The sequence below is a fragment of the Protobothrops mucrosquamatus genome, unplaced genomic scaffold (genome assembly GCF_001527695.2).
Source record: "Protobothrops mucrosquamatus isolate PMUCROS unplaced genomic scaffold, P.Mucros_1.0 scaffold2093, whole genome shotgun sequence".
NCBI lineage: Eukaryota > Metazoa > Chordata > Lepidosauria > Squamata > Viperidae > Protobothrops > Protobothrops mucrosquamatus.
In genome coordinates this window covers 43,419-51,416 of record NW_015388195.1, presented here as the reverse complement: position 1 = coordinate 51,416, position 7,998 = coordinate 43,419, and positions in this window count along the sequence as shown.

Below are 7,998 nucleotides of genomic sequence, written 5' to 3'. Positions count from 1 at the left end.
ACAAAGCTAACCACTTATCTAGAAAACTCACAAACATTCCCATGCAATTACTATAATGAAAGACAGAAGACAAAAACTCCATTTAGATGTTCTTATATCTGGAACAGTAAATGCTCAAATAATCTTGTTCTCTGCAGGCATTGTATGTTCACTGTGGCTTATTGCAGGGAAAAAACCTACAACGTGCTGTATATAGGCAGGATTCCACATGAGCCAAGAAACTGATAATGCATAATACAGTGTTCTGACTTGACAGAAGCCGTAGATTTTTCCCCCCTGAAGATCATCAAGCTGAATGTGTGAAGACTGCAGGAAGCCAATATCACAAGAACACCAGTGATGGATGGAATTATCTGAAGTGCTCTTATTTTGAGCACTCCAGTTAGAATAATGTCTGAATTGGCCTAATGAGATGAAGAAAGCATTAGAACTAAGCTTATCTTTTCCAAGATCTTCTCTTCCAAGATATATTTGGGCTTGCCTGTAAGCCCATGTTAGCCAATGAATACCCTACATCTCCCCACTAGAATGGTTTACATAAATTGGGTCAGTTTTTCTCCATTTTTGTGGTGCAGCTCTCATGGTGCAATAACCTGCAGCATGTTAGGGTTCTGACGTCTACCTTTAAGAAATAGGAATTCAAAGATAAATGTGAAAAAAAGGAGAGGGAGGGAGGGAGGGAGGGAGGGAGGGAGGGAGGGAGAGAGAGAGAGAGAGAGAGAGAGAGAGAGAGAGAGAGAGAGAGAGAGAGAGAGAGAGAGAGAGAGAGAGAGAGAGAACACTATGAGGGCAATTTAGAAATAAACCTCTGTTTGAGCATGTGTGAGAAATAGGCTGGGATAGCGACGCCCGTCCTATGGTGCCGTGTGCAGTAGTTCAGTAGGCAGTGAGGAGTGGAAGGAGAAGGTTGTGTTGCAGTTGACTCATCCACTAGATCAATTAAAAATGAAACAGTTTTTTAAATGAAACAGTGACTTGCGTGCACCGCTTCGATGATGACAATGTGCTTCACGATGCTGTTACAGGGTGGCTTCATTCCCAGGCGGGAGATTTTTTTTGCAGAAGGAATTTCAAACCTTGTAAGACATTATGACAAGTAGGCAGTGAGGAGTGGAAGGAGAAGGTTGTGTTGCAGTTGACTCATCCACTAGATCAATTAAAAATGAAACAGTTTTTTAAATGAAACAGTGACTTGCGTGCACCGCTTCGATGATGACAATGTGCTTCACGATGCTGTTACAGGGTGGCTTCATTCCCAGGTGGGAGATTTTTTTTGCAGAAGGAATTTCAAACCTTGTAAGACATTATGACAAGTACCTCAATTTGAATGGCGATTAGGTCGAAAAGTAATGTAATGTAGTTTTCTAATGTATATTATACAAGTTCTGTATCTGCGAGTGTCTCTCATTGATAACCAAACGGAGGTTTATTTCCAAATTGCCCTTCTATCATCAGAAGAATGGAGCAAATTTTATGTTGAGTTAGTTCTGAGGAGATGCAATTACATTAAATCAACACAAGAATTGATAAGAACCAGCTTAGAAATATATATTTATTATTATAATAAATCCCAGGAAGGAAGGATGGAAGATTTTTCTTAAGTCTCTTCCTCTGACCTCAGTTACCTCAGCAATGTGGATGGAATAACTTGCGCTAAGAAGGGATTGAAAAAAAATGCATTGAGACTTAATGGCTGGCCAATGAGCTAAGTCAATCCTTTTCAAATGAGCTGTACCTTTGCAATACATTTTTATACTGATGTATATTTTCCATCCCTGTGGATTGGTTGCTGTATCAGCATATTTGTTGATAAGATGTTATAGATTGGAGAATCGAGGACATGCTATCATTATGTTGCCTTGCTTTACTGTCTGACTGTAACCTTGAAGAACATTTCTTACTCTTCAACAGTACTGTGCAGGGCTTTGGTTCAAGGTTCTAGGTCTCCATTCCATCCCTATCTCCTTCTGTTCTTCCTTTTTCATTTCTCCAAGGCTCAGTATGCAGTCGGTGTTACCCTGTTACTACTACCATTGCTACTACATATGATCTATGTAAAACTCCTTCCTTCCTTCCTTCCTTCCTTCCTTCCTTCCTTCCTTCCTTCCTTCCTTCCTTCCTTCCTTCCTTCCTTCCTTACTTCCTCCCTCCCTCCCTCCCTCCCTCCCTCTCTCATTTTAAAGAGATAATATTTATGTAGCTACAATATTAGTCCAAAATTAATGGTTAACCCCACTCCATGTTTCAGAAGCCTTCAGAACTCCTCTATAAACAATTAAATTGTTTCAGTGTCTACCAAAGCTAGAAACCATTTTGACATGCATCATTGAGGTTGCTATTAGTGATTGCTATAGTTAATATAAGATCTCAAAGCTAGTTTTCTTGTTTGGTAGAGTGAGATTTCCCCTCCCCCCTGAATAATAAGGATCAATTGGCAGCTTCACATAAAACAGGTTTTAAGGTTGCTAAACCTTAAACCTAGTTTAACAAATGATAATGGTATAACCCAAGCAAATAAGTCTTATTATGGTTTATATAAAGGCTAAGAATGCCTGCCTGGCTATAGTGCCCAAATATTTTTTTAGCTTAAACTAATCTGGATTTCTACAAACACAGCCACTCTAATGGCAGCTTCCCTGAGGTGTTTAAACAAAACAATGCTTTGTTCGGCTCTTGAGCAGGTAAGATGAGGGGAAATCATGCAGCAGAAAGCAGGATTGGTGGAGAAGCTTTCCAAATGGGAGGTGTTGTCATTTCTTTGGTTGGCTTGCCTGCCTGTCTGTCCTGCTTCTGAGTTGTAGTAAAGCTAGCTCCTGCTCTTTTGCCCTTCTAATTGGGCTGCTTGCCATGTTGTCAAAGTCAAGAAATATCACCGTTTGAATTAATTAATTAATTCCATGTAAGGAATATCAAATCCCAAATGGCCTGGAAGCATTGTATCTTCCAATTGTCCTCTTCCTCATCTCCTCCCAACTTCACTAATCTGGAAAAAGCCAGGTGAAAACTAACACACAACCAAAACTAGGACATTGTATGTGACAAGGAAATACAAAAACAATTGCTTTATAAGAGCTGAAAGTCACTTTCTTTTTTGTGCCCTCAAGTCAGTGTTGACTCCTGGCAACTGCCTAAACAAGTCCCTGCATTTTTTATGGCAAGATATCAGAAGTGGTTTGCCTTGTCTCCTTCCTAGTGCTGAGTGACAGTAACTGGCCCAAGGTCACCCAGTTGGTTTGATACCTAAGATTCACGGTTTACTGGTTTTTATAGCCTGTTGCTTAATCACTACATCAAACTGACACCAAACTGAAAGCCAGTTTGCTGTTGCAGAAATATTCCTTTATTAAAATATAATAGTATCCCATCCAATCAAATATTCTAGAAATCTTCCAAGACTGTTTGCATGATAAAAACAGTTGAAATTGGCATCATAAACTGCAGGTGAAAGTTGAGAAATTTTGCCTTTCCTTTTCAGAATATAATTAAATTCCAGTCTAACTCAGAAACTGATCTTTCTGTACTGTTTGTCCAAGCCTCTAATAACAACATGAACATGCGATAAAAAGGCTGAATTTTCTTTCTCTCTTTCTCCTTTCTTTCTCTCTCTCTCTCCTTTATTTCTCTTTCCTTTCTTTCTCTCTTCTTTCTTTCTTTCTCTCTTCTCTCTTTCTTTCTTTCTTTCTTTCCTTCTCTCTCTCTCTCTCTCTCTCTCTCTCTCTCTCTCTCTCTCTCTCTCTCTCTCTCTCTCTTTCTTTCTTTCTTTCTTTCTTTCACCCATCTTATGTCGAACTCTGAGTAGCTCCCAATCAACAATTAAAACAGCTTCAATAAATACAAGTCTATAAAAAACTATAAATGTTAAAAACCGGGCAACAAAATGCTTTCTTTTTGGCATTTCAGAGGAGAAAGTATCCTGCTGGTTTTGAATTATAATTAATGTATTGTGTTAGGAGGCTGTCAAATATATTGTTAAGGACAGACTGCATTTGAAAATCAAGGTTCCATTCTCTTTTGGCAGAGGTAAAGAGATGCCTCTCTTGATTGACACTTAGGCATGAAATTTTTCAAGCAAAAAGATGGTAGTGAATGGCAACTAGGAGTATTTATTGTTTTCTTTCACCATTAATTTTTATAAAATTACCCACATTGCTTGAGGGTAAGGCCACAGAAGTAGTTTGCAAGTTTTTCTTCTTCTGCTGATTGTGTGTGTGTGTATGTGTTCTTCTGCTGATTGTGTGTGTGTGTATGTGTTGTTGACCCGGACTTAGGGGACAGTATCAATTGTGAATACGTGCAGATCGCCCCGCTATCTCTGGCCACTTGCAGAACCATGAATGCAAGGTCATAAAAGAACAGCAAAGGAAACATCCAATATCCTAACCCAAAAGGGAACATATGGTGTGTTAGGGAAACACTAAACCACCCAAAAGGGAACATATGGTGTCTTGGGGGAACACCCAAAAGGGAACATTTTTAGCTACTTCTGCTTTCTTCCTTCTTATCTACAGTGGGCCAGCCTTCAAGGGCGAAGTCTTTATCTTATGTGTGTCAGCTTTGCTTGCTTATGTAATCAAAGAAGGTATAAAAATAAGGCTTTTGTGATATTTGGGGCTTTTTCTCTTTTTAGAGAAGCCCGTCTTTGTTCAGCTGAATAAAAACGTAAAGCTTAAAGAATAACTTCTGGTTTCCTGTATTTTTTATCAAGCAAAACCTCAGAACCTGCACAGCAGTGTCACTATTGATTTCTAACAACAACAAATCAAGTCACTATTGATTTCTAACAACTGCTTGGACTAGTCCTTGCCGTTTTCTTGGCAAGATTTTGGAAGTAGTTTGCCACTACCTCCTTCCCAGGGCTGAAAGAGAGTGACTGGCCAAAGATCACACACCTGACTTTCATGCCTAAAGTGGGACTAGACATCATCGTCACTTGGTTTCTACCTTTATGTCTCAATCATTATACCAAAATGGCTCACCTGCTTTTTTTTAGTTTATCTATTATCTAATGCACATATCATCTAATTACTATGATGTAGACTTGACTTTGAATTAGAAAGCAAAAACTAAGTACCATTTCTCCAATGTTCAGCTGAAGTGCTATTCATCCATCCTTGAATGGGCAGAAAACTGTGAATTTGCTGTCCCTCTAGCCAATCTCCTTCCTACCTTTTTGGCCTCTCTACCCACTCACTACAGGAACTTGACTTTTCTTCAGCATAATAGGTGATAAAGCCTAAGAGATTTTATATCTCTTGAAGCTGTATTTCAAAGGTGTTAGAGTAAGGGGGTGAGGAGATACATTTAGAGTTGTACAAACTCAAAAGATTGATTACGTTTATATCACTCGTGGGTTGGGAGTGAGATGAAGGCAACTCCATGGGGACCCTGATGAAAAAAAAAGGTTGCCAGGGCATGTTTGTGCCATGCCTATAGAAAAGTAAGGAAAGTCCTAATTCTTGAGACACTGGAATGATGTATAATTTCAACAGCCATGCTCATCATACCCTACATTTAGCATATTCACTCAGAGATCCTGTCCCTCTTGGACTGAAATTGAATATATTGCATCATATTTGTATTCTAAAAATTATCTTCCTCATCCTCCTCTTAGTCCAAGAAGGAGAATGAAAAATAGTAATCTTTTTTTCTGACAGATGACATAATTTCCTAAATCCAGATTGGCCATTCTGAAGTGAAAACATTCTCTTTTTTTTTCATTGTATTAAATGTTTAAAGAAGCAAATTTCCAGGAATGAGGGGAAGAAATGTTCTTGCCATCCAGGAAACTCTGTCAGGTTTCCTGCTCAGTTGAGTAAGTTGTCTTTCTCCTTCTTCAGAAAAACTACAAACTTTGCTATTTTTAGAGCTTTGTCTGTAATAATTTGAGGAACCAGATGATCTCTATATGCACCAATGGCATATGCATCCTGAAAGAACTCAAAAAAGTCAAGATGATGCCTACAGTTGTGATCGAACCCACCCATTTTCATGCTTGGGCATAGCCAACAACTTGACTTTTTTGATATCCCTATGTGAATGTTCTTGACCAATAGTTCAACATTGCAAAGCTCTTTATATACAATATGTACAACTTGTATATATATAATAAATGAACATACTTCGTAAAAATAGCATGCAGAACTTGTGTAGGACAATACATGCTTTTCCATGTTGCACTGGGAAAAAGGAAAAGACTGTTTTTTGAGCAATTTTTTTTAAAGATTGTAGACTAAAATATCTTGAAATTATCCTTCGCATAGGGAGACTATATTCTTTTTACAAAACTATTATATACCTTTTATAAATCAGTGATTATCTAGTGAGACCTGTAAGGTAAATTGAAATATTTTGAAGATGTACCAGCAGAGATCCTGTTTTACAAACCATTTAGGAGTGTCTAAAGAAATAGAGGAGTTAATAATGCAATATCCATTAGATTAGTTTGCTGATCTATTATATCACTAAACCAAATAAAAATGTATTTATAAAAATAAATGGAATGAACTGTGCAATAATCAGGTTATCTCTGGATGAGGCTTTTGCACCAGTTCAAAACAGGCTCCAGACCTGGCTGATTAGATGCTGTTCACTTGTGTTGAAAGCCAATTACATTTTTCTTCTGCCTTTACTCTTTTATTCGATACAGGTACAAATCTGGAATTGTCAAATGTAGACAGCTCATTCTCCAGTTGGCAGGAAATGTCCTACCTTCCTGCCTCTTGGTTCAAACAAATCCCTCAGTTTAAAGTAGTGATTTGGGAAAAAAAATAAAGCAAAGCAAAAATAATCAGGCTGATATTTTGGACACTAGCTAATCCCATGCCAGGTAAAGGTCAAAACAGACAACGGACCTTTTTTCATTTGCATCGAACCATGGCACAAACTGTCACATACCTGTGAGATGGTTGGCATATACATTTAATAAATAAAATAACTGTTCCTATGATATTCATCTCACCCTCACCCAATACTATAGATGGCTGTAAGTTACCCTTAGCTGTTCCAGTATTAAAGCAACTTTCTTCCTTAAGCAGTCAATAGACAGGTACAGTTTTACCAATGTAAAATCTGATCTGCTTTACCAAGCATTAGTGTCCTATCAGGAGACATCCAAGGGGTGGGATCTGTCTGGCATGTCACCTCCTCTCTTCTGAGACAAACCCTGGCTCACCGTTATGGATCAGCGCAAGTAAACCAGCTAACCAGTGGTGATATTGATAGTAAGGCTTTAGTGAAGCAGGTATGGGTGCAGGTGTTATTCTCTGCCCTGTCCTGATCTGTCAGCACTTGTTTGGGATGCTTTTGCATGTAGGTTTTTGCACATAGATGAAGTGTGCTAAATCTGTAATCAGAAAAGCTCAAGCTGTACTAAAAGATGGTGTGAAGCAGCAGAAAGCAAACCAGTTTGAACAATATCCTTAGCCTGTCATTTGTTTGGGTTATCAGCTATTTGTGCTGATCCAGGCAGTTAAAAAGCCTCCCCTTCCTCTCGGACTGCTACCTCTCCAGTTTGGGCAGCTGATCCCTGGACTAGGAGATTTGGCTAGGGACACAAGAATCAAGTTCTGACAGATAGTTAGGCCCAGAGGTCTAGACATTTGTCATGATCATTACCAATTATAGCAGTTTGTGATGGCTAGTGACACGGGGAATGGGCAGCCTTCTTTACCTTGGAAATGAGGACTTTCCTTCACCAACTGCAAGCCAGATAGAGGCAATTTGGATTTATGCTGGTTTTCTATTGGTTTATAAATGGAGAAGAGCATTTTAACAGAGCCATGGAAAAGAACTCAATTTTACCCTTGCAAGCTTCCTCTGGGCCATTGTACTTGAGAAAGTTGCAAGAATCTGCAAATAAACATTGCAGCCTGGATTAATTCTGCAGCTGCATTTAAAAAAACTTCTATGCCCTCGTTACCTCCCGCCTGGACTACTGTAATGCTCTCTACATGGGGCTCCCCTTGAGGAGCACCCGGAGGCTCCAACTGGTCCAGAATG